This window comes from Sapajus apella, unplaced genomic scaffold (genome assembly GCF_009761245.1).
Source record: "Sapajus apella isolate SASKATOON/1434 unplaced genomic scaffold, GSC_monkey_1.0 scaffold20, whole genome shotgun sequence".
Taxonomy (NCBI): Eukaryota; Metazoa; Chordata; class Mammalia; order Primates; family Cebidae; genus Sapajus; species Sapajus apella.
This window is the reverse complement of record NW_022436960.1, coordinates 28,234,800-28,259,421: the sequence shown is the minus strand read 5'-3', so window position 1 is coordinate 28,259,421 and position 24,622 is coordinate 28,234,800. Positions and strand designations below refer to the sequence as shown.

General features: G+C 40.8%; 1 protein-coding gene and 1 pseudogene across 4 annotated transcripts in view; one reads left to right on the top strand and one right to left on the bottom strand.

Moving 5' to 3' along the window:
- Positions 1–24,622, bottom strand: part of AREL1 (apoptosis resistant E3 ubiquitin protein ligase 1) — a 53,452-nt gene that overhangs the window by 28,151 nt on the left and 679 nt on the right. For all 3 annotated transcript variants that reach the window (XM_032287858.1, XM_032287861.1, XM_032287860.1), the window contains exon 2: positions 3,210–3,496. The gene's annotated coding sequence lies outside the window, so the exon portion shown is untranslated. The remainder of the gene's footprint in view (positions 1–3,209; positions 3,497–24,622) is intronic.
- On the top strand, positions 1,673–2,520 carry LOC116558004 (annotated as a pseudogene). The gene has a single exon (XR_004271785.1). The product of XR_004271785.1 is annotated as an uncharacterized protein C14orf119-like (transcript).

The window sequence follows — 24,622 nt, the reverse complement described above, 5'->3', positions numbered from 1 at the left end:
AGCTAATTTTTGTATTTTTAGGAGAGATGGGGTTTCACCATGTTGGCCAGGATGGTCTCGATCTCTTGACCTCATGATCCGCCCACCTCAGCCTCCCAAAATGCTGAGATTACAGCCATGAGCCACTGTGCCTGGCCTGTTTTTATTCATCTTATAGCACTTTTTAAACTATTCTTTTAGTCTCGTTTTTTCATTTTAGAATGGTAAATAACATAAGGTAATGAGTAGTCTTAAAAATCCTCCAGGCTGGGCACAGTGGCTCATGTCTGTAATCCCAGCACTTTGCGAGGCTGAGGTGGGAAAATCACTTGAGCTCAGGAGTTTGAGACCAGCCTGGGCAATGTAATGAGACCTCATCTCTACTAAAATTCAAAAACAAATTATCTGGACTTGGTGGTACACACCTATATCCACGCTACTGGACAGGGAGAGTGGGTCTGAGGCAGAAGGATCCCTTGAGCCTAGGAAGCTGAGGCTGCAGTGAGCCCTAATGGCACCACTGCACTCCAACCTGGGCAACAGAGCAAGACCCTGTCTCAAAAAAAAAAAAAAAAAAGCTCCAAACCAACCAACATAATTGCATACAGTAAGGTCAACAAACATGAATAAGATCAAACATCTGTCCTTTTCTTTGTCCAGAATGCCTAAGGATCAGGAATTTTCCAGATAGGACATTCCTTGTAGATAGAGTTTTAAAGAACTTCTCTAATTAAGAGTATACTCACTTGAGCCAAGGGTTATAAGCTCCTCAACCTAAAAGTTGCCAATTTAATTCAGTTCAACAAGCAAGTATCAAATGCCCACCACTGGGGTCGTTGATTCCCATGCATGATATTTTTTCTACAGCAGTTTCTACAACACCCTCTACTTTTTGCTACTCATATACTTCTCCTGTATGAAATTATTTTGGAACTTTCCCAAGTCTAATTTCAGCACAAACAAGTAAGTAAGGCTCTACCATACTATTTCAATCAATTGTTAAAGTATTTTATGAGTTTTCAAGTTCATCTCTTTTGGATCTTTGCCCTTTATAATTTGGGCATATTGTGATACTTTAAGGCTAGAAGAAAAATAGTGACAGTAGTAAACTAACAACTTTCTACCCACTAATTGAGCCACTTATCACAGGCCAAACACGGCCCTAAGTGCTTTACAAATGTTAGCCTAAGTAACTGTCACCAAAACTTGGTGAGATGAATACTATTAGTCTTATTTTCTGTATTTTTTTTTTTTAAGCTGGGCTTAAAGTTGCTGAACATTTCACTATAAGTGACAGAGTTGAGATTCAAGCCTGACTGGGCAGGCCTAGCTAGGCATGGCGGCTCATACTTACAATCCCAGCACTTTGGGAAGCCAAGGCAGGAGGATCGTTTGAGCTCAAGAGTTCAGGATCAGCCTGAGCAACATGGCAAAAACTCATCTCTACAAACATACAAATAAAAAATTAGCCAAGACGTCATAGTGCGTATCTGTACTCCCAGCTACCTGGGAGGCTGAGGTGGAAGGATTGCTTGAGCCCAGGAGGTCAGGGCTACAGTGAGCCATGATTGTGCTACTGCACTCCAGCCTGGGTGACAGAGAAAGATGTCTCAAAAAAAAAAAAAAAAAGCTGAGTTGGAGTGTAAGGGCTCTTGTGACAATCTTTAGGTGCCCTCCAAGAGCAAAGGGGAGGATGCCACTGGAGTCATCTTTCTCTTCAGTGCCATTATCCTTCCCATCTCTCTTACCCTCAGTACCATACAATACTAGCTCTTCCCCTCCTCCGATGTGTCTCACATCACCTCCCAGAAGATGAAGTGTATTCTTCACTGGTTTGTCAATTGGTCAGGTCCCCAGCGTGAACGTTTCCTAGAGGACCTGGGAGCTAGGCAGTGGCAGGAAAATTACAGCCACTGCTGAATAGTCTGAAGCAGCTTAGTGTGTCTGGGGCAAACCAACCACCTTCTGTCTTTGAGTGCCAGCTACATCTTTGGGATCAGTGGTTTTGAGGCTGGGCTGAGTAGAGCACAATGAATTTGTCAGACAGCTGGAGTTCAGTGAGCCAGACTTTGTGGCAAAGTTTTATCAAGCAGTAGCTGCTAGAGCTTGTGAGGACTGATAGGCATTCAGACCAAAGAAGATTACCATAGCTGATGGACCCAAGGCCATGACTCTACAATGAGAATTCAATTCAAATGTGTCACCTAAAGGTCTGGAACTGGTATTCCAACCAGCTGACTGAACTCACTGACCAGTACAGGCATGGTTATTTCAACATTAATAGCAAGTCAACTGGACTCCTATTTGCAAATGTTACCAATCTAAGCAATCCAGCTCATTGGTCTACTAGTTTGCTTCTTTCCAAGAGATGTCAAATCTTCAAGAATGTGATAGCTTCTTCTGCAGCTATAACCAAAAGGAACCTACACACTATAACTCAAGCCCACTGCTGGCTCATGCAGTGTGTAAAGTAGACCCTTCCTTCCCCAGAAATAAGACAGGACAATAAAGGGTGGTATTTTTATACTTTAAAAAAAAAAAGCCTATGTCTAACTCTAACTCTTAAGGCTTATGCTCTTAACCTCTACACTGAATCATGAAAAAAAAATAAAGTCATAAGGATAGTGAAGTATTTGGGGGAAAAACCTTTAAGAAAACAGATAAAACAAAGTATGAGAAACACCACCCAATCTTACTGTGAGGAATCTCAAAGCAAGGCTAAAATTAGAAAGATAAACTCTTATGGCTCTTTTGTTAATCTTTTGAAATATAAATAAAGCATGACAAAGAAAAGTGGAATGCAATGCCAATTATCTAGTGCAGAAATATCACTTGCTCACGAAGGATCCTGGTCTCGTTGCTTAATACTACAGCACTTTGGCTCACATTACCTACAAAAGAGGAAAATACTTAAAAATATCTGTTTCAAGGGACTGTTAGAAAGTTGACTAACACACACATTCTAAAATCATTTGCTTTGTTGGAGAATAAAGATTTTTAATTACAGTATCAACTAAATTTTAGCCCCAACACTAAAGATCAGTTGTGAAAAAGTCATTTCCCAAAAATAGAGAACGGGTTTCCTCATATTTAAAGTTGGGTACAAAGCCAATTCTCACGGCAACTGTATACTTCAACAGCTATCCCTTGCTGAAAAGGCTTGGGAACTGGTCACTGGATCCATGTTCTGCATCCCAATAACTAAATCTTAACTCAGTCTATTACCTTACCTTTAAACGAGGGCCCATGTTCTGAGAACCAACTAGAGCACTCCTATCACCAAAGCAGGTAACTTTTGGTGCCTTTCACCTTGTCTTCCAACTTCCACATGAAAGAAAAACGCCGCAAGGTCAACAGAAAGGGTCTATCCATCAGACTTTGTCACAGTAAGCAGGTCAGTGTTTCTGGGATGAACTGGATGAATTCCAGGGCAGAGAAATACAGCCCAAGAAAGTATCATTCCTGGACTTCTCTCTAGTGCAGGGTGCAACCAACTGCCAAAGGATGCCCCAGGATCCTGTCCAAAAAAGAAAACAGGGTTAGTTGGAATAGGTTTTTATTTCTGAAAAAGATCCCCCAGAAAAAAACAAAGAGAAGGTAGAACAGGCAATGGAAACCTTGGGACACTAAAAATAATCAAGAATTGGTAAACTCTGACCAAGTATTCTCAGTTAAAATTCCACACAGCTTCCTTGAGGTCTCTCTCCAACTCCACAAGAAAAGTCAATTGGCAGGGCCAGGCCCAGTGGCTCACGCCTGTAATCCCAGCACTTTGGGAGGCTGAAGCGGGCAGATCACGATGTCAGGAGTTTGAGACCAGCCTGGACAACACAGTGAAAACCTGTCTCTACTAAAAATACAAAAATTAGCCAGGCCTGGTGGCGTGCACCTGTAGTCCCAGCTATTCGGGAGGCTGAGGCAGGAGAATCGCTTGAACCCGGGAGGCAGAGATTGCAGTGAGCTGAGATGGTACCATTACACTCCAGCTTGGGTGACAGAGCAAAACAGAAGGACAGAAGGACGATGGACAGACAGGCGGACGGAAAGAAGGAAGGAAAGAAAAGAAAGGAAAGAAAGGAAGAAAAGAAAGAAAGAGGAAAGTCAAGTCAATTGGCAACAACGTCATTGTCTATAACTGTCTTCAGCCAAAGCTTCCTTCAGTTCAGTTCAGTGTTCCCAAATACTTCACTATCCTTATGACTTTATTATTTTTCATGATTCAGCATAGAGGTTAAGAACACTGAGCTTCAGAGTTAGACACAGGATTTTTTTTTTTTTTTTGATGCGAGTGTTTCTCTGACATCCAGGTTGGAGTGCAGTGGCATGATCACAGCTCACTGCAACCTTGACCTCCTGGGCTCAAGCGATCCTCCCACCTCAGCCTCCCAAGTAGCTGGGACTACAGGTGTGCACCTACCACACCTGGCTAATTTTTTATTTGTATTTTTTGTAGAGATGGGGTTTCGTCACGTTGCTCAGGCTGCTCCTGAACTCCTGAGCTCAAGTGATCCTCCTGCCTTGGCCTCCTAAAGTGCTGGGATTACAGGTGAGAGTCCATCCTTCAGTAGAAACAAACTAGGGCACAGACTTAAAGAGTAATCTTCAATCCAACCACATAACCAGTTTGAAGAAAATGGAGCACATGGTCTGGAGCAACCGCAAAGGCCAATGAGAGGGAAGCAGAGGCAGAACCAGGTTACGGAGAGCCTTGTATGCAATGATAAGGAATCAAGGCAATATTCAGCTGGAAAGGAGAAACCACCAAAGAGTTTTAAAGCCCAATCCATCAGCCTATGCAGTCTGTTCCCTTCGTACCCACATATGCATTTCCAAGGCATGGTTAAAGAAAGTTGATTTTATATTTAAAACAGTAAAATCTGCTACTACGAGTCAGGGGAAAATCTGTGAACTTTCAAAATAAAGTCACTAAATAAAGTCCAGTAAAGTCAGTTTATAACTCTTAAAGATATTCATGAACCAAAAATGTAGCAGAAAGGGGGTTTACAGCAATGCATACACAAACAGCCACCATAAGACAAATGAGAAGAGACTACTAATTAGTAAATGAAGAGACAGTCTTACCATATGGCAGGGACTGTTTTCAGTGCTTCATACTTATAAATTCACAATCCTAACACAGATACAACTATCCCTTTTTTACAGAAGAGGAAACTGGGACACAGAAAGGTTAAAGTACTTTTTCAAGATAGCACACAGTGAGGAGAGCTGAGTCAAGCTCAGACTCAGACAAACTGGACCCAGAATCCATGCTTTTAATGACTACTGCCTCTCTACTATGGGAAACCAAGGAAGAAAGAACAAAGGCTAACAAGAACAGAATGAGTGAAGACCTGCAAATGAAATTAGGTTGGCAAACTTTATCATTAAAAATAAATAAGCATATGTATTTATTTTTAAATATGGCAACATGATCAGGCACGGCAGCTTACACCTGCAATCCCAGCACTTTGGGAGGCCAAGGCAGGCAGATCACTTGAGCCCAGGAGTTCAAGACCAGCCTGGGCAATATGACAAAACCCCGTCTCTACAAAAAATAAAAAAATTAGCCAGGCGTGGTGGCTTGCACCTGTGGTCCCAGCTACTTGGAGGCTGAGGTCAGGGACTGGCTTAAGCCCAGGTGGCAGAGATTGCAGTGAGCCGAGATCATGCCACTGCATTCCAACCTGGGCAACAGAGTGCCCCCCCCACCCACCCCCCTACCCCCACCTATAAATAAATAAATAACACCAACAGACTTGCCAAGTACACAAGCCAAAACCTAGGTCAACCAGCAACTGGAACCAGCTTAAAGGATCCACAAACAACAGACTCTACATAAACTATAAGAGATCCCTATGTAGAATACTTTATAAGGAATTTTTAAATGACACTTTTAAGCAATAACAACATAGGGAAATGCTCGCAAATAAAATGTTACATAAAAAAGCAGGCACAAAACTGCTTATGTAGCACAAGCCCAAATTTAGAAATATAATATTACATAAAGAAGACTGAAAGAAAAAGTAAAAAAAATAAATATTAATAGTGATCATCTCTTTTTCAAATTCTTAATGTTGCAAGGACATGTAAAAGTTTATTCCTGGAGAATGCATTTTTTTGGGGGGACTGATTTTCCTTAAATAAGGGAGAGAATGGGCAACTTATCCTTTTTTCAAATATGGTATAAAAAAATTAAGGTAACAGATTGTACTGAATTTTTCTTTCTTTTTTTTTTTTTTTTTAGATAGAGCCTTGTTCTGTTGCCCAGGCTGAAGCGCACTGGCATGATCTTGGCTCACTGCCTCATTGCAACCTCCACCTCCTGGATTCCAGCGATTCTCCTGCCTCAGCCTCCCTAGTAGCTGGGACTACAGGTGTGCACCACTACGCCTAATTTTTGTATTTTTGGTAGAGGTGGGGTTTCACCATGTTGGCCAGGCTGGTCTCGAACTCCTGAGCTTAGGTGACTCGCCCACCTCGGCCTTCCAAAGCACTGGGATTACAGGTGTGAGCCACTGTGCCTGGCCTGAACTTATTTCTATTCACTGTGATCTCAGTAGGTTTCTAACCCTGTGATCAGCTATTTGATTATTAAATCAAATAACTCCCAGTTCTAATGTAAGCTTTACTGTCCCTACTATGAGCTGCCATGCTTATACCGATTCTTTGGTACCTTTACTGAGCTTCAAAATTCAACTCAAGCACTCTCCCTTCTCTGGTCCAGCTCCATGGCCTCTCTGAGGACTCTACCCACACCAGATAGAATCAACCATTTCCTCCTTTGTGGTACTCCTCTGCTGAAGAGACCTCTATTATAGCATTTATTAGTCTGAATTGAAATTACCTGTTTACATAGCAGTCTCTCCTAATAGATTGTGGACTCCCCAAGGAACACTGACCAGTTCACATCACTGTCTCCCCATGGCTAGCATGGTGTTCAGCCCTACTATCTCAGAGCCTGTACTTTCACAAGATCGCCAGGTGAGTCCTATGCATGTGAAATTTGAGAAGCACTGTTTAGACTCTAGAGCACTCAGCTCAATATTCTGTATCTCTAACAGGTTCACAGGTAATGCTGATGCTGCTTGTCTCCTAGACCACACTTTCAGAAGTGAGAGCTCAGGTCAAGAGTCAGCAGGCCAAATCCTGACAGCCGCCTGTTTTTGTAAAAACAGAATGAAAACAGCCAAGTTCATTCATTTACAAATTATCCATGGCTGCTTTTGCACAATGACAGAGACATATGGGCCACAAAACTTTACTATCTGACCCTTGAAAAAGTACTAATTCCTAATATAGAGAGGTCTTAGTCTTAAAGCTACATAACTGCCTTATATAAATGAACATGTTTTTCTAAACCAAAGAAAGCACAAAAATCTTCCAATTCTACCATCTCCTCTTTTGAAAAGAACTATAAAACTTGCAACATTATGCAACTACGTCTAGTTTCAACCGTTACTTGATGGCTTTATTCTTCCCATATCCCAATTAGGAATTTTATACAGTCATTTTCCAAAGTATGTATTTAATATAATCATGCTTGCATTTGGTCAAGGCTAATATTTCCTAAAACTAGTATCTCAGGAACCAAATACTGTACCCAGGTTGCTAAAATTACTATAATATATACTACTAACTCAGTCTCTACTTCTAAAGTTCTATTCTAAAAAGGTGTGAAAGGCCAGGTGCAGCGATGCACACCTGTAATCCCAACACTTTGGGTGGCTGAACTAGAAAGATCACTTGACCCTAGGAGTTGGGCCTATCTCTTTAAAAAAAAAAAAGAAAGAAAGAAAGAAAGAAAGAAAATAAATTGGCCAGGCACAGTGGCTCACGCCTATAATCCCAGCACTTTAGGAGGCCAAGGTGGGCAGATCACCTGAGGTTAGGAATTCAAGACCAGCCTGGCCAACAGGGCAAAACCCTGTCTCTACTAAAATACAAAAATTAGCCAGGCATGGTGGCGTGCACCTGTAATCCCAGCTACTCAGAAGGCCGAGGCAGTAGAATCACTTGAACCTGGGAGACGGAAGCTGTAATGAGCCTTAACTGTGCCACTACACTCCATCCTGGGTGACAAAGCAAGACTTCATCTCAAAAAAATTTTTTTAAATTAAATTTAATTTAAAAATAAAATAAATTAGCTGGGCATGGTGGTATGCCCCTGCTGTCCTAGCTACTTGGAAGCTAAAGCAGGAGGATCTCCTAAGCCCAGAAGTTTGAGGCTGCAATGAGCTGTAATCACATCACACCACTGTACTCCAGCCTGGGTGACAGAAAGAGAGATCCTGTCACAGACACACACACACACACACACACACACACACACACACAGCCATGAAAAACCTGATGTAAAAGTCCACTTCCAAATTTTGGTGCAGCCAGAGCTAGTGGCAGCACACAGAAGTTCTGATATCACCTACTGATGTCCACCAAATGACAAGACAAAAGAAAGATGTTTGCTTTGTAAGATGCAGTATCCAGCATTCTCCACAGAGAAGCACCAGCCATGAGTCCAGGGACATGAACTTAAAAAAACAAATCCACTTTCAGAGGCCAAGGCGGGTGGATCACAAGGTCAAGAGATCGAGACCATCCTGGTCAACATAGTGAAACCCCATCTTTACTAAAAATACAAAAATTACCTGGGCATGGTGGCGCATGCCTATAGTCTTATCTCAGCTACTCGGGAGGCTGAGGCAGGAAAATTGCTTGAACCCAGGAGGCGGAGGTTGCAGTGAGCTGAGATCGCGCCATTGCACTCCAGCCTGGGTAACAAGAGCAAAAACTCTGTCTCAAAAAAAAAAAAAAAAACACCAGATCATTCAATTATCAAAAAGTGCACAAGTTACAGTGGTCTAACTAAGGAGGTTCCAAGAATATAGCAGACACTTTGGATTATTAGTTTACATTTACTATGGCTTAATTCCAATCTTGGTTTATACTCCCCAATCCAAAATCCCACAATAAAAGACTGCCCTCCTCCATCAAGCTTATACTTGAGATATTTATACAGTTGTATATTTCTGCTATCGTGATTCAGCCGAGATATATGGCTTTCATTTATACTTTCTTCATCAGTCAGCCCCTCCAGTCTCTTAATCATTCCTGTGTGTCTTCTGTGAACTCTCTCCAGCTGGTCCCCAGCGATCTGGTAATGAGGTGCCTCCAAATAACTGTAGCCTTCCAGGGACAGCCCCATTAGTCAGAACAGGATGAACTCACTCTCCCCAGTTTCATGACATAATACTCCTGAGAAGGCAATCCCCCAAATCACAGAAATCTACTATGCTGCCATATTAGACTGTACCCCATTCTGTTTCTCCCAGATTTGGACGTTGGGGCATGCTAGAATGTGCTAGACGCCGGAGGATAAACGACACATGTTCCCACAGCATCTGTTTCATTAGGGGATGAGTGACGGGAGAAACAAAAAATTTCATGTTAAACTCATAGATAAAAAAACAAACTGCAATATTTGCATGAATTTCTAAAGATAAAACATGGATGTGTTGAATATGTTAATAGATATTCTGAACTTGAAGCAGAAAGGCTGCTTAGGGCTCTGCTCCCAGCACCAAGGAGTTATATATCCTTTACCACTAGAGCTCAACTTCTGGTCTACTGTGCATTCTCACTCATCCCACATATTCACATTTTAAATGATATTATTTTTCTGCCATGTTTCCCCATCCTACATATCTGTATTTATTTTGTCTTTACCCATAATCATTTGCTGTGGGAACACGTGTCATTTATCTTCTGGCTTTTAAAACATTCTTGCATGCCCTGATGCCCAAATCTGGGAGGCATAAAATGGGGTTACAGTCTAATTCACTCTGTAATTCACTGACTACCGACATCTATAGGTTCCTCTGCATTGTTCATTCCTCTTTCAGGTCACATTTCTTGAGCATTTGCTATATGCCAGGCTTTGTGCTAACAGATAAAGTCACAAGGAGAAATAAGAAGACAGTGTGCTTTCTGAACCTCAATGAACTTGGTCCACCATGGGAGAAGGGCAACGCAATGTGGCAAGTGCCATAAAAGAGGAATAAGCAAAGCATGGAGGGCAGAGGAAGGAGAGGTGACTATATGCACAAGTGGAAAAGCAGAGACGATGGAACTGATTACTTAAGAATGAGTAAGCAGGCTTGACAGGGTGGCTCACACCTGTAATCGGAGCATTTTGAGAGGCTGAGGTGAGAGGATGGCTTGAGCCCAAGAGTTCAAGACCAACCTGGGCAACATAGTGAGATCCCATCTCTAAAAAAAAATAGCTGGGTATGGTGGCATGCACCTATGGACCCAGCTACTCAGGAGGCTGAGGTGGGAGGCTCACTTGAGCCCAGGAAGCTGAGGCTACAGTGAGCCCTGATTCCTCCACTAAACTTCAACCTGGGTGAAGAGCAAGACATTGTCTCCAAAAAGAAAAAGTAAGCATTTGCAAAGGCGAGGGGGAAAAGGAGACAAGTAATATCCTAGGAAGAAAGAAAAGAACACCACAGACACAAGTCCCAAGTCAAAAAAAAGGAGTGATGAAAAGTTCATTATTATAAAAGCAAAGTGTTTAGAAAGACCACCTGGGGCTAAATAAGATGACTACCATGTAGTGGTTAACAGCATGAATCTTACTACTGAATGATCTTAGACAAGTTATAGCAGGTCCTCAAACGACATCAATTTCATTCAACATTGTTTTCTTATGATTTTGAGGAATAAAAAAAATGACTCCTTGCAGGCACCAATGCGTGGTGTTCACACATTCTCTGTGTGGGTTTTCTCTGGATACTTGGATTTCCTCCCACATCCCAAAGATGTGCACTTCAAAGTTAACTGGCATGTCTAAAATATCCCTGCCTAAGTGGGGTGAGGGGTGTGTGTGTGTGTTTATGTGTGTGCGAGAGGATGTGAGCCCTGCAATAGAACGGGGTCCCATCCAGGGTTGGTTCCCAACTTGCACCCTAAGCCCTGGCCACCCTCAATCATGGACTGGAATAATTGGGTAAATGTGTAATTATCTAACTTGTTTTTGTCAATCTTTCTTACATACTGCTCTCATTTATTTTAATATGTACATTATGTTCTGATCTTTAGTTTAGTGATATTTTTGTGACCAGAAATAGGCCATAGGAACTTAATTCTTGTTTATATCAATCAGCCTATGGTAAAACTCATTTCATTATACATCATTTTCTTTGAAGTAGAAGTTTCCAAGAACCTATCGACAACATCAAGTGAGGACTTGCTGTACTTAAACTTCTCTTCACTTGTCTCATATGCAAAATGGAGATGCACTGAGAAATCTAGGAATCTAGCTGCTCTTGGGAAGCAAGACTCAAAGAATAAGGACAAGGAGGATTGGTTGAGACGGAAACTTTACACCCAGGTGGCATGGAGTGCCTTGGGGGACAACGCTCTATGCACAGACCAGGCTGCTGGGTTGCCAGGTTATGAGGGTTGTTTGTGCCAGGCCACAACAGCCCAGCCCACAGTAAGTGAGGAAGATGGCTTGAGTCTACCTGAAGGACTCACTGTTTTTCCAGAGAGATTCCATGTGGAAATAACTACAGCTACAATCCAAAATAAAGAATTTTCTGGTGTTCTCTCAAGGATGATGAGAATAAGAATCTACCTTTATTGAGAACTTACCATGTACCAGGCACTGTGTGAAGTGTTTCATCTATATTATCTCATTTAACCCTCACATCAACCATGTAAGTTAAGCATATTTTATCCATATTTTATAGATTAGGAAACAGGGGCACAGAAAGCTAAAATAACTTGCCTATAGCCACCCAGTTTATAAGAGAAGGAGCCAGGCAATGTGATTCCAGAGCTTATACTCTTTCTCTACTCTTAACTGGGAATACTAATATATCAAAAAGAACTTCCAGAAGGGTGGAAAAAAGATATTATTCTTGGGATAGGAAAAATGAAGCTCAGAAATATTTAATGTGAAATTTTAAAGGAATATGACTTCATTTTAGATTTTAAGCAACAAAAAAAACCAAAAGATGTTTTTTAACCAAGAGAGAAAAAGGATCACACATTTTAAAAGAAGTAACTCTGGGGACAATGTGAAAGAGTCTGAAGAGGGGGACAGACCCATTAATGAGCACAACATAAGGGGCTACTGGTCCAATGGAGTAGCTACACATTGGCCACAATACAGACAGGGTCCAACATGGACCCTCCAGACCACAGTTGAGTGTGACTGGGCCTTAGGATGCAAGTTGGGAACCAACCCTGGATGGGTTGCTCTCCTGCTTTATGCTCTCAGAAGCAACGGGATCAATAACCTGTGAGGTCAAAAGGATAAAGGAGAGGAAGAAGCCAAGGACAAAGGTAAATTTTGTCCACAGCTGGGAACCTGGTTACATGAAGGAGAATTAAGGAGGTAAAACAAGCATGAAGGAAAAGATGTATTAGTCCATTTTCATGCTGCTGATAAAGACATACCAGAGACTGGGTAATTTATAAAGAAAAAGGTTTAATGGACTCACAGTTCCATGTGGCTGGGGAGGCCTCACAATCACAGCGGAAGGCAAACGGCACATCTTACATGGCAGCAGGCAAGATAGAATGAGAGCCAAGTAAAAAGGGAAACCCCTTATAAAATCATCACATCTTATGAGACTTATTCACTACCATGGGAACAGTATGGGAAAGACTGCCCCCATGATTCAATTATTTCCCACTGGGTCCCTCCCATAACACATGATAATTATGGGAGCTACAATTCAAGATAAGATTTGGATGGGGACACAGCCAAACCATATCATTCCACCCCTAGCCCCTCCCACATCTGATGTCCTCACATTTCAAAACCAATCCTGTTTTCCCAACAGTCCCCCAAAGTCTTAACTGATTTCAGTATTAACTCAAAGTCCACAGTCCAAGTCTCATCTGAGACACGGCAAGTTCCTTCCGCCTATGAGCCTGTAAAATCAAAAGCAAGTTAGTTACTTTCTAGATACAATGGGAGTATAGGCATTGGGTAAATATACCAGTTCAAAATAGGAGAAATTGGCCAAAACAAAGGGGCTACAGGGCCCATGTACGTCCAAAATCCAGCAAGGCAATCAAATCTTAAAGCTCCAAAATGATCTCCCTTGACTCCATGTCTCATATTCAGGTCGTGCTGATGCAAGAGATGGGTTCCCATGGTCTTGGGCAGCTCTGCCCCTGTGGTTTGCAGGGTACAGCCTCCTTCCCAGCTGCTTTCACAGGCTGGCGTTGAGTGTCTACAGCTTTTCCAGGCACATGGTGCAAGCTGTCAGTGAATCTACCACTCTGGGGTCCGGAGGATGGTGGCCCTCTTCACACAGCTCCACTAGGCAGTGCCCCAGTGGGGACTCTGTGTGGGACCTTCAACCCCACATGTCCCTCTCACACTACCCTCCATGAGGGCCCTGCCCTTATAGCAAAATTCTGTCTGAACATTCAGGGGTTTCCATACAGCCTCTGAAATCCAGGCAGAGGTTCTCAAACCTCAATTCTTGACTTCTGTGCATCACATGTAAGCTGCCAAGGCTTGGAGGTTGCACCTTCTGAAGTGACAGCCCAAGCAGTACCTTGGTTCCTTTTAGCCACAACTGGAGCAACTGGGGTACAGGGCACTAAGTCCCTACAATGCACACAGCAGCAGGGACCTGGGCCCAGCCCACAAAACCATTTTTTCCTCCTAGTCCTCCAGGTTATGTAATGGGAGTGGCTTTGGTGAAAATCTCTGACATGCCCTGAAGACATTTTCCCCATTGTCTTGGTGATTTGGCTTCTCTGATGCAAATTTCTGCAGCCAGCTTGAATTTCTCCTCAAAATATGGGTTTTTTTCTTTTTATCTCCACTGTCAGGTTACAAATTTTCCAAACTTTTATGCTCTGCTTCCCTTTTAAATATAAGTTCCAATTTCAGATCATCTCTCTCAAGTTTAAAGTTCCACAGATTTCTAGGGCAGGAGCAAAATGCTTCAAGTTTCTTTGCTAAAGCATAACAAGAGTGACCTTTGCTCCGCTTCCTAACAAGTTCTTCATCTCCATGTGAGACCACCTCAGCCTGGATTTCATTGTCCATATAATTCTCAGCATTTTGTTTAGTCATTCAACAAGTCTCTAGGAAGTTTCAAACTTTCCCACATTTTCCTGTCTTCCTCTGAGCCCTCCAAACTGTTCCAACCTCTGCCAGTTACCCAGTTTCAAGGTTGCTTCACCATTTTTGCGTATCTTTACAGCACTACACCACTCCCAGTAACAATTTACTGTATTAGTCCATTTTCATGCTGCTGATAAAGACATACTAGAGATTGGGTAATTTATAAAGAAAAAGAGGTTGAATAGACACAGTTCCACGTGGCTGGGGAGGCATCACAATCATGTTGGAAGACAAAAGGTGTGTCTTACACGGCAGCAGGCAAGAGAGAATGATAGCCAAATGAAAGGGGAAACCCCTTATAAGATCATTAGATCTTCTGAGACTTATTCACTACCATGAGAACAGTATGGGGGAAACCACTCCCATGATTCAATTACCTCCCACCAGTTCCCTCCCATGACAATGGAGATTATGGGAGCTCAAATTCAAGATGAGATTTGCGTGGGGACACAGTCAAACCATATCAAAAGATAATAAGTAGAGAACTAAACATGCTTCTCAAGCAATTCCTAGAAATTAAAAAAAAAAAAAAAGAAACAAACAAACAAAAAAGAGAATTAAACATGCTAAGTTTAGAGTGTCTACAGGATATCCAGGTGAATATATTCAAAAGGCAAATAGAAATAAGCACATGAAACCAGAGATATGCCAACATCCCGAAGACATGAAAAATGGAAAAGACCACCATAAAAAGCACAGAGACCACCAAAAAAAAAAAAAACAACTAATCATAGAACCTGGAGGGGGATCACCCTTACAACAAAAAACAGAAAAAGAGAAGCCAGCAAAGAATGAGAAGGAAAAAGAGGAGCAGAGGAGAAAATCTGTACAGGTGGTTTATCAGAGGCAAAAAGAATGTGATTATTTCTAGAAACTGGTCATAAACAGTATCAAATCCAGTAAAGATTTCTGCCAGAGAAGGGGCTCAAAATCAGCCCCCAAGTGTTCTTCCTGAATTACTTGGGACATGCATTTTCTGATTTAGTAACTTCTTCAATACATTTATGTCTTATTTCTATCTCATTAATAAAAGAATATTAAGCTGAACTTGACCTGACACTGATAATTAGTAAGCTCTTTGCAACTCAGTTCAGTAATACAGTAATATTATTCTTTCTTTCTTTTTTTTCCTTCCTTCCTTCTTTCTCTTTCATTCTTTCTTTTTTTTTTTTTGTTGTGGTTGTTGTGATAGAGTTTCACTCTTGTTGCCCAGGCTGTAGTGCAATGGCATGATCTCAGCTCACCGCAACCTCTGCCTCCCAGGTTCAAGCAATTCTCCTGCCTCAGCTCCCAAGTAGATGGAATTACAGGCATGCATCACGCCAGCTAATTTTTGTATTTTTAGTAGAGATGGAGTTTCTCCATGTTGGTCAGGCTGGTCTTGAATTCCCAACCTCATGTGATCTGCCCACCTCAGCCTCCCAAAGTGCTGGGATTACAGGCGTGAGCCATGGTGCCTGGCCCAATTATTATTTCAAATCATTTTAGTGCCTATAACAAATTCAGATCTAAACTAATCTGAATCCGTTGTCTATCTCAGCAGTCTGCAACCTTTTTGGTACCAGGAACTGGTTCCATGAAAGACAATTTTTGCATGGTCAGCAGGTGGGAGGGATGGTTTTGGGATGAAATTGTTCCACCTCAGATCATCAGGCATTACATTCTCATAAGGAGCACACAACCTAGATCCCTCACATGCATAGTTCACAATAGGTTTCAAACTCCTATGAGAATCTAATGCCACTGCTGATCTGAAAGGAGGTGGAGCTCAGGTGTGCAAGTGATGGTGAGCAGCTGTAAATACAGATGAAGCTTTGCTCACTCACCTGCCATTCACCTCCTGCTGTGCAGCCCGGTTCACAACAGGCCACGGACTGCTACAGGTCTGTGGCCCAGGAATTAGGGACCCCTGCCTATCCTGCATAAGTCACTGGCCAAAAAAATCGAAGTTTTTAAAAATCAGTTTTACTGATGTATAATCAATTTGAAGTTGACAGTTAGTTTTGACAACTGTTAAGATTATATAAAACACAGTCATGGCCGGGCGTGGTGGCTCAAGCCTGTAATCCAAGCACTTTGGAGGCCAAGGTGGGCAGATCACTGAGGTCAGGAGTTCAAGACCAGGCTAACCAACATGGTGAAACCCTGTCTTTAAAAATAATAAAAATAAAAATAAAAAACCAGTCATGATACAGAACACTTCATCATCCCCAAAAGTTCCCTTATCCTCCTTTGTAGTCAGTCCTCCTCCCATAAGCCCCTGCACAACCACTGATATGCTATCACTGTAGTTCTGCCTTTTACAGAATGCCATATACATCTGCATCATATGCAAAATGCAGTCCTCCGTGTGCAGCATTTTTTCACTTAGTATAATGGTTCTTAAATTCATACATGTTGTTACATGCTTCAGTAGTTCATTCCTTTTCACTGCAGAGTAGTACTCCATTAAATGGACATACTGCAATTTGTTTATCCATTTACCAGATGAAGGACATTTCTCTTGGGTAAACATCTAAGAATGGACTGCTGGGTCATATGGTAAGTATATATTTAACCTACAAGAAACTGCCAAACTGTTTACCAAAGCAGGTGGACCACTTTGCATTTCCACCAGCAATGCACAACAGGTCGGTTGTTCTACATCCATATGCTTGGTACTGTCTATCTTTCAATTTTACCCATTCTAGTAGGTGTGAAATGGTATCACTTTGTGGTTTTAATTTGCATTTCCCTAAGGACTAACAATATTGCATATTTTTTTCACGTGTTTTTTGGTTATTTTAATTAGCTTCTTTGATGAAGTGTCTATTCAAATCTTTTGTCTTTGTTTAAAATCCAGCTATTTGTCTTCTTACTTTCAAGTTGTAGAAGTTCTTTATATATTCTAAATGTGAGCCCCGAATACCTGAGACAGGGTCTCAGTTAATTTGGAGTTTATTTTGCCAAGGTTGAAGATGTGCACCCAGGACACGGCCTCAGAAGGTCCTGACCACATATGCCCAAAGTGGTCGAGGCACAGCTTCCTTTTATACATTTTAGAGAGACACGAGACATCAATCAAGATGTACACTGGCTCTGTCCAGAAAGGCGGGACAACTTGAAATAGGGAGGGGGGCTTCCAGGTCTGAAGAAGGTGAGACAAATGGTCTCATTTTTTTGAGTTTCTGATTAGCCTTTCAGAAGGAGGCAATCAGATACGCATCTATCTCAGTGAGCAGAGGGATGACTTTGAATGGGAGGCAGATTTGCCCTAAGCAGTTCCCAGCTTTACTTTTCCCTTTAGCTTAGTAATTTTGGGGGCCCCAAGAGTCATTTCCGTTTCACGTAAATCTAAGTTATTTATTAGATAAACATTTTACAAATATTTTCTGTGGTTTTCCTCTTCATTTTCTTAACAGAAAATACACTTTTTAAAGAGTAAAACCTTCTAACTTTTTTTTTTTTTTGAGACGGAGTTTCGCTCGTTACCCAGGCTGGAGTGCAAAGGCGCGATCTCGGCTCACGGCAACCTCCGCCTCCTGGGTTCAGGCAATTCTCCTGCCTCAACCTCCTGAGTAGCTGGGATTACAGGCACGCGCCACCATGCCCAGCTGATTTTTTGTATTTTTAGTAGAGACGGGGTTTCACCATGTTGACCAGGATGGTCTGGATTTCTTGACCTCGTGATCCACCCGCCTCGGCCTCCCAAAGTGCTGGGATTACAGGTGTGAGCCACCGCGCGCAGCCGCTTCTAACTTTTATGAAAGCCAATATAATTTTTTTGTTCATAGTTTGTAGCTTTTGTATTCTATTTTTTAAAACTCTGCCTAACTCAAGGTCACAAAGATTTTCTCCTGCTTTTTTTTTTCCTAGAGGGAAAAAAAAAAAAGTTTCACGAGAAAATTCTCTGGTCAAACTTTTTAACAAGACTTTTTAAAACTTCTGCATTCCATTTATATCATAGTTATTAAGTTTTATTATCCCTTTGTTTCTTTCAAATTCAATGCCACACGCTACCATGCACTATTTAAGCTATAGTCTAATTCTGAATTTGCAAAGATTTTAATCTCTTAACAGATTTTCCCTCTCTTCAATCTAGTAAATGGCATGCTTAAATTTAGCCAAGGTTTTAGTCCCTCACTTCTTTCCAAATCCACATAAGACCTCTGCACCTGATACTGGTTCTTAAAACAACAACTAAATTCCACAACCCAGAACATGCACCTTGAGGTTAAGCCAGGGGCAATAAACCAAATACCCTTCTGGCTTTAAAGAGAATCTTTTATAAGATCATTCCCACCTGACTGAGTCACTCTAACCTGTGAGGAGACTGGAAAAAGTTGTCCTATAATCACTCACTGGTTAAATTAAAATTTAGGCGTATAACGGTTAAGCTAACCAAGACAAAAGTAATTCTGCATTTCTTAAGTCAATTTGGATTCTCTCTATTGCACCATTCTCTCTAAAACACGCCAGAGTTCTTACAGACCCATATTTCTTTTTGTATAGAATATACAAAGGCATAGCTTAGACTCAACTGTCCCTGGAGTAGTTTGCCATTTGTTCTCGGCATAGTTTAGAGAAAGCAGGAAAAAGGAATTCAAAGCTAATGCAAGTATAACAGGGAAAACAAGAAATGAGACTTTACCATTGCTCATTTTGTAACCTCATGGGGAGAAAAAATAGAAAACTGGTTCATCTCTCTCACTGTTCCATTCTTAACCCTAAATCTAGAAAATCCTAGCTTCAATTTAGTATTCCCTCCTATCCTGATGTGTTTTCTATATACAAAACTGACATTACTATGCCTGAGCCACAGAGGACACGCCCCCATGTTCCCATCTCATGGCAGCTTTTATGCTTAGGTGACCTTGGACCATTGAAATCTTGGCTATAACAGGAACATTTTAAAACTAATTCTCTGAATCTGACAAGCCGTCTCCCTCAATAAGTCTAGGAAGCTATTATTCCATTAACTGTGCCTGAAGTGGCAGGCAAACAGCCAGATCTGCAGCCCAGTCGGGTGGAACTGGAATGGTCACATGTATATTTAAAAGCTAACTCTGCCTCTACTACCATCCATTACTTTCAATTCTGTGCTTATTTTTAAGGAAAATACTTATATAACTGAAAGGAAAAACAATCTTATTTAAATGAGCATTTTATAGTTAAGATTCAAGAAGAAAAACTCAACTAGTCACAGAAATGGCACCGTAAGATGGCTTGATTTGAAGGAGAAACTCAACACCTACCTACTAAAAACAAAATTTCTGTTTACCTAATAATCAATTTTACCAAACAAAGGTTTTTAATTTCTTCAAATGCATATTAAGAAGCAACCACAGGCTAAGAAATATATTGGACAATAAGGATTCCAGAATGAGTAAAATATCCTCAACTCCTTAGGCACAAAAAAGTTTAGTAAAGATGACAGACAAGTAAACAATTACATAGCTATACTTCCATGAGGTAAAATCTATGAGATGAGCATAGAGTGTAAGGATGGGTACCTTAATCAAGATCAGCTCTTAGCTTCTCAGTAAAGTTCAAGTCACCATCCAGGAAGCAAAGTCAACTCTTCCACAGAGTTAACAATGCTTTGGGGGTCAAGGAATACAAAACACCATCTACGAAGTATTACTTATTCTCATGGTCAATGACTCCCTTCAACGCTGGTCAGAGGGGATTACTGGACCACATACATAGCACAGAAAAAGCACTCACTGGAAATACCAACTTATTTATCAAAATTATAAATGATCTGGTCAGGAATAGTGGCCCATGCCTGTAATCCCAGCACTTTGGAAGGCTGAGGTGGGTGGATGACCTGAGGTCAGGAGTTCAAGACCAGCCTGTCCAACATGGTGAAACCCAATCTCTACTAAAAATACAAAAATTAGCTGGGTGTGGGGGCAGATGCCTGTAATCATGGGAAGCTGAGGCAGGAGAATCATTTGAAACCAGGAGGCGGAAGTGGCAGTGAGCCAAAATGGTGCCACTGCACTCCTGCCTAGGCAACAAGAGCAAAACTTCATTTAAAAAAAAAAAAATTGGGCCGGGCGCGGTGGCTCAAGCCTGTAATCCCAGCACTTTGGGAGGCCGAGGCAGGTGGATCACAAGGTCAAGAGATCCAGACCATTCTAGTCAACATGGTGAAACCCCGTCTCTACTAAAAATACAAAAAATCAGCTGGGCATGGCGGTGCGTGCCTGTAATCCCAGCTACTCAGGAGGCTGAGGCAGGAGAATTGCCTGAACCCAGGAGGTGGAGGTTGCGGTGAGCCGAGATCGCGCCATTGCACTCCAGCCTGGGTAACAAGAGTGAGACTCCGTCTCAAAAAAAAAAAAAAAATTACACATGATCTAACTAGTATGTGGTACTCTGGATTCAGTTTTGGACAGAAAAAGGAAATTAGTAGAGAAACTTGTGAAATCCAAATAAAGTCTATAGTTTAGTCATAGTATTGTACCAATGTTAATTTCTTATATGTGATAGCATGTGCCATGGTTATGCAAAAAGTTTAACATTAGGAGAGGCTGGTTGAAAGGTATACAGGAATACGCTGCACTATCTTTGCAACTTTTCTATAAATTTAAAATTCTTCCATAATCAAAAATAATTTTAATTACATATGGTGTTCTACTTTACATTCTTATTCCCCCTTAGGATTCTAATCATGTCTCCCTAATCATTGCCCTGATTCAGGTAATGCTGGCCTAAAACTTTTTAAAAATATTTTTTAACCTCTAAATATGAACTGTTTGCACAGCTCATCTGGGGTTTCTTCTTTACCAAGACATGAAAACTAGATCACACTTAGGAGGTTTTAACTGTTTTCTGTTCCTAATAGATTTACCAGATATACCAGGGGGTACCTTGAATTTGAATTTCCCAAAGGGGACAAGACAGCGGTTAAAATAACATGCTCTGGATCTCTGGATAAAAGCAAGGGGACACTACATAAAATATGTTATATATTAATAGATTACCTTTATCTAATCTCTGGCCAAAAAGTACAATACCTAGAAAATCAATTAACAGATGGTAACTATTAGCATCTCAACAGTAACAAGCTGCACTGAAATAAATGCCCTTGCTCTGAAAAACACGATGCAAATTGCTCAACTATTCAAGGTAACAAAAACTCATGAAATCATACAGAACTGATCAATTGAGGCTAAATGAGGAAACATGTATCTACCATAACTATTTAGTTTCTAATAACTAAATGCATACCCACCATTCTCTATAAACCCTATCCTGTAGAACAGTCTTCAAAAGTGCCACCAGTATGACATCATTATGGTGCTGTAACACCATAACACGGGCCCAGGCACGCATGTGTGTATACACACATATATACACACAAACTGCAATAAGGTTAAACAACCTCAGAAGTTTGAAAACTACTATATGAAAGAACATTAGTGAAGGCTAAGCATTCAAAACCCTTCAAATAAAAAGAAACAAAAATAATACTACTAATAAATAATAACTGAAATTTAAACCCAAACTAGTTAACAACTAAAGTCATTTAAAAAGTAAAATGGTCAGGCACAGTGGCTCATGCCTCTTGCCCCAGGTACTCAGGAAGCTGAGGTGGGCTTGAGGCCAGGAGTTCAAGACTAACCCGTGCAATGTAGCAAGACCTAATAAATAATAAATAAAAGGTAAAATGATACACTAGAGTCCATTAAGGTCATAAAATCTGATCTGTTACATGGTACTAATATGTTGATAGTATTAAATATTACACAACAGTACTCTCACCTGGACCACTTCCAGAAAGATGAACAGGTAGAGTAATTCCTCTAAAATATTTCAACTCCCACACCTCTATTCAACCACTTATCATAATTTATCTGTTCACAAGTCTTTCTCTAATACAGGACTGTGGTCACATTACCCAGGAAAGAATGGGCTCTCAATACGTGCTTTCTGAATGAATGAGCATGTGGCAGTAATCTGTCTCTGAGGTATTCTTATAAACCAATTCAATATCGAGACCTCAGAAACAGAACATGCTGTATGCCATGCTACCACATTTAGGAGGCAGGCAAGTTCACTGAAAAATAATTAACAGCAACTAATGTTTGTTGGGGGGAAAAAGTCAGATCATGTAAGTCAGAAAAATAAATATAAAAACTACAACTTGAAAATGGACAAAAAAGTGAACTACTTACAACTTTCTAACATTGAAATACAAGATGTTCTTTAAGGAGTCTTTCGTTACCCAGAATAATTTTACAAAGAAATTTGTTACCAACTTAAATTAGTAAGTTAGACCAATTAGTGAATGGAATGAAGTCCAAGCCCAATTATGTGTTCAAACTGTGTGTCCGATGCCTTGGGCGATTTTTTTCCCTTCAAGACTGCAGAAAAATGCAAAACAACCCTCTTGACTGCTGAGAAGGACTAAAATCATTTCTTTTCCTCACAAGTATGTGCCCAAAAGCAATTACTTTCTGCTCCCATCCATCACAAATCACCACCACCTCCCGCTTCCCATCCCCATCAAAGAATGCTATAGAGTATCTGACCACTTTCATTTCAGGCTATAAGAACCTCAGATTACAATAAAATTACAATGCAACAAAAACAAATTTTTCTAAGTATGTTCGCATCCCCCATGGTGTTCCTACACTAATTTAGCTCCCTAGTTAGTATTAACAATCAAGGAAATCAGAACACTCTCAATAGAGGTTACAATAGAAATTATGAATGGTCCTTTTTTAAAGTTGTTACTGTTCATGGATTCCAAAATTCAAAGTACACATTACCAGGAGAGTGCTTTTCTGTCAGTGCCTAAATTTAAATGCAAATTACTACTTAATGATATGCAATTTTCCCTCTGAACCTATATATAACATTAATCAGTCAAATGTTTAAGAAGAATTACTGGCAGTTATTTAATAACAGTTTATTTAAAAAATAAACTGTTATTTTAGGTTTTAGACAATAAAAAGCTTATTGTCTAATCACCAAGATACATCAAAAAAAAAAAAAAAAAAACTGGGGGCTATTAGCTCTACACATGATTGACAGCTTGATAGAGAAAAGCTGCTCCAGAAAGATTAGGAACTTCTAGCAACCACAAATGGGGTAAGGCAGAAGGCACGTACAGTATCTGTAGCTACTTCAATAAGAGAACTACTTCAACATCAAAAATTCAGAGCCCAAAAATATGTAAACTATCAAGCACACATATAAATGAATGTGTGCCTAAAAGAGAAAGGAGAAGCAGAAAAACAGTTGATACCCAAATCAACAGAAGAAATCGCCCTGTGATTGAGTGTCCCAGGACCTGAAAACTTAATAAGGTTTTTGAGATTTACGAACACATTCAAGTTCCAGTGCAACTATGTTAAAATAAAATTGGAGTGGGGCACAGTGGGTCACATCTGTAATCCCAGCACTTTGGGAGGCCGAGGCAGGAGGATCACCTGAGGTCAGGAGTTTGAAACCAGCCTGGCTAACACGGTCAAACCCCATCTCTACTAAAAATACAAAAATTAGCCAGGTGTGGTGGCACACGTCTGCAGTCCCAGCTACTCGGGACACTGAGGCAGGAGAATTGCTTGAACCCGGGAGGCAGAGGCTGCTGTGAGCCAAGATTGCACCACTGCACTCCAACCTGGGCAGCAGAGCGAGACTCCGTCTCAAAAATAAAATAAAATTGGCATAAAATTCCAACCCTGCCATGCAGCCTCAAGTTGCAAGACACACAATGATAACAATAGAAAACACTCTGTGGGTAGTCTGGTTTACACTCTTCTAGGGAGTTCACATTAACTACAATAAATAATATAAATCCTGCTAACATCCCAGTAAAACAATGCTATTATGATTATCTCCATTTTACAGATAATGCAACTGAGACACATATAGATTAACTCGCCCAATGTCATGGCAAGTTATGAGCAGGGATTTTAACCCCAGCAGTCAGACTCTCCAAAGTTCGTGTTAACCAATACACTGTGTTTCACTATAAGAATTATACAATGGTCATGTTTTTATTTTTTTAAACCTGATAACATTTTTGACTTCCAACACTAGTATAGCATCATGCAATAAGAAAAGTATGACAGAGGTACCCCCCATTCCGTTCCCAGCTTGCTGTTGCTCAGTAGCTAGCAAATGGAAAACACAGTGTTAAAAAAAAAAAAAAAAAAAAGAAAAGAAAAGAAACAGAAAGAAACGTACAGACTTTAGAATCAACAGACTCAAACAGACCCCTGAAAAAAGTCTGAGGTTCAGTTTCCCCATACGTAATATGAGTATTTACGTTATTGAGAAGGTCAAAGAAGGTAATATAAAGCACCAAGTACAGTATACAGGATGAGGGTTTTAAAGTTTACAGACATGGAGAGGGTCCAAGGATAGGCTTCAGCGTCGGACAATCTCAAAGTGTATTACAAACTGTATGTGTGCCCGCTTTTTAAATAACTGTTCCTGGCTTTCCACAAACTTCCAATAAATAAGTTATCTCCAAAAGGTTAAGAACCA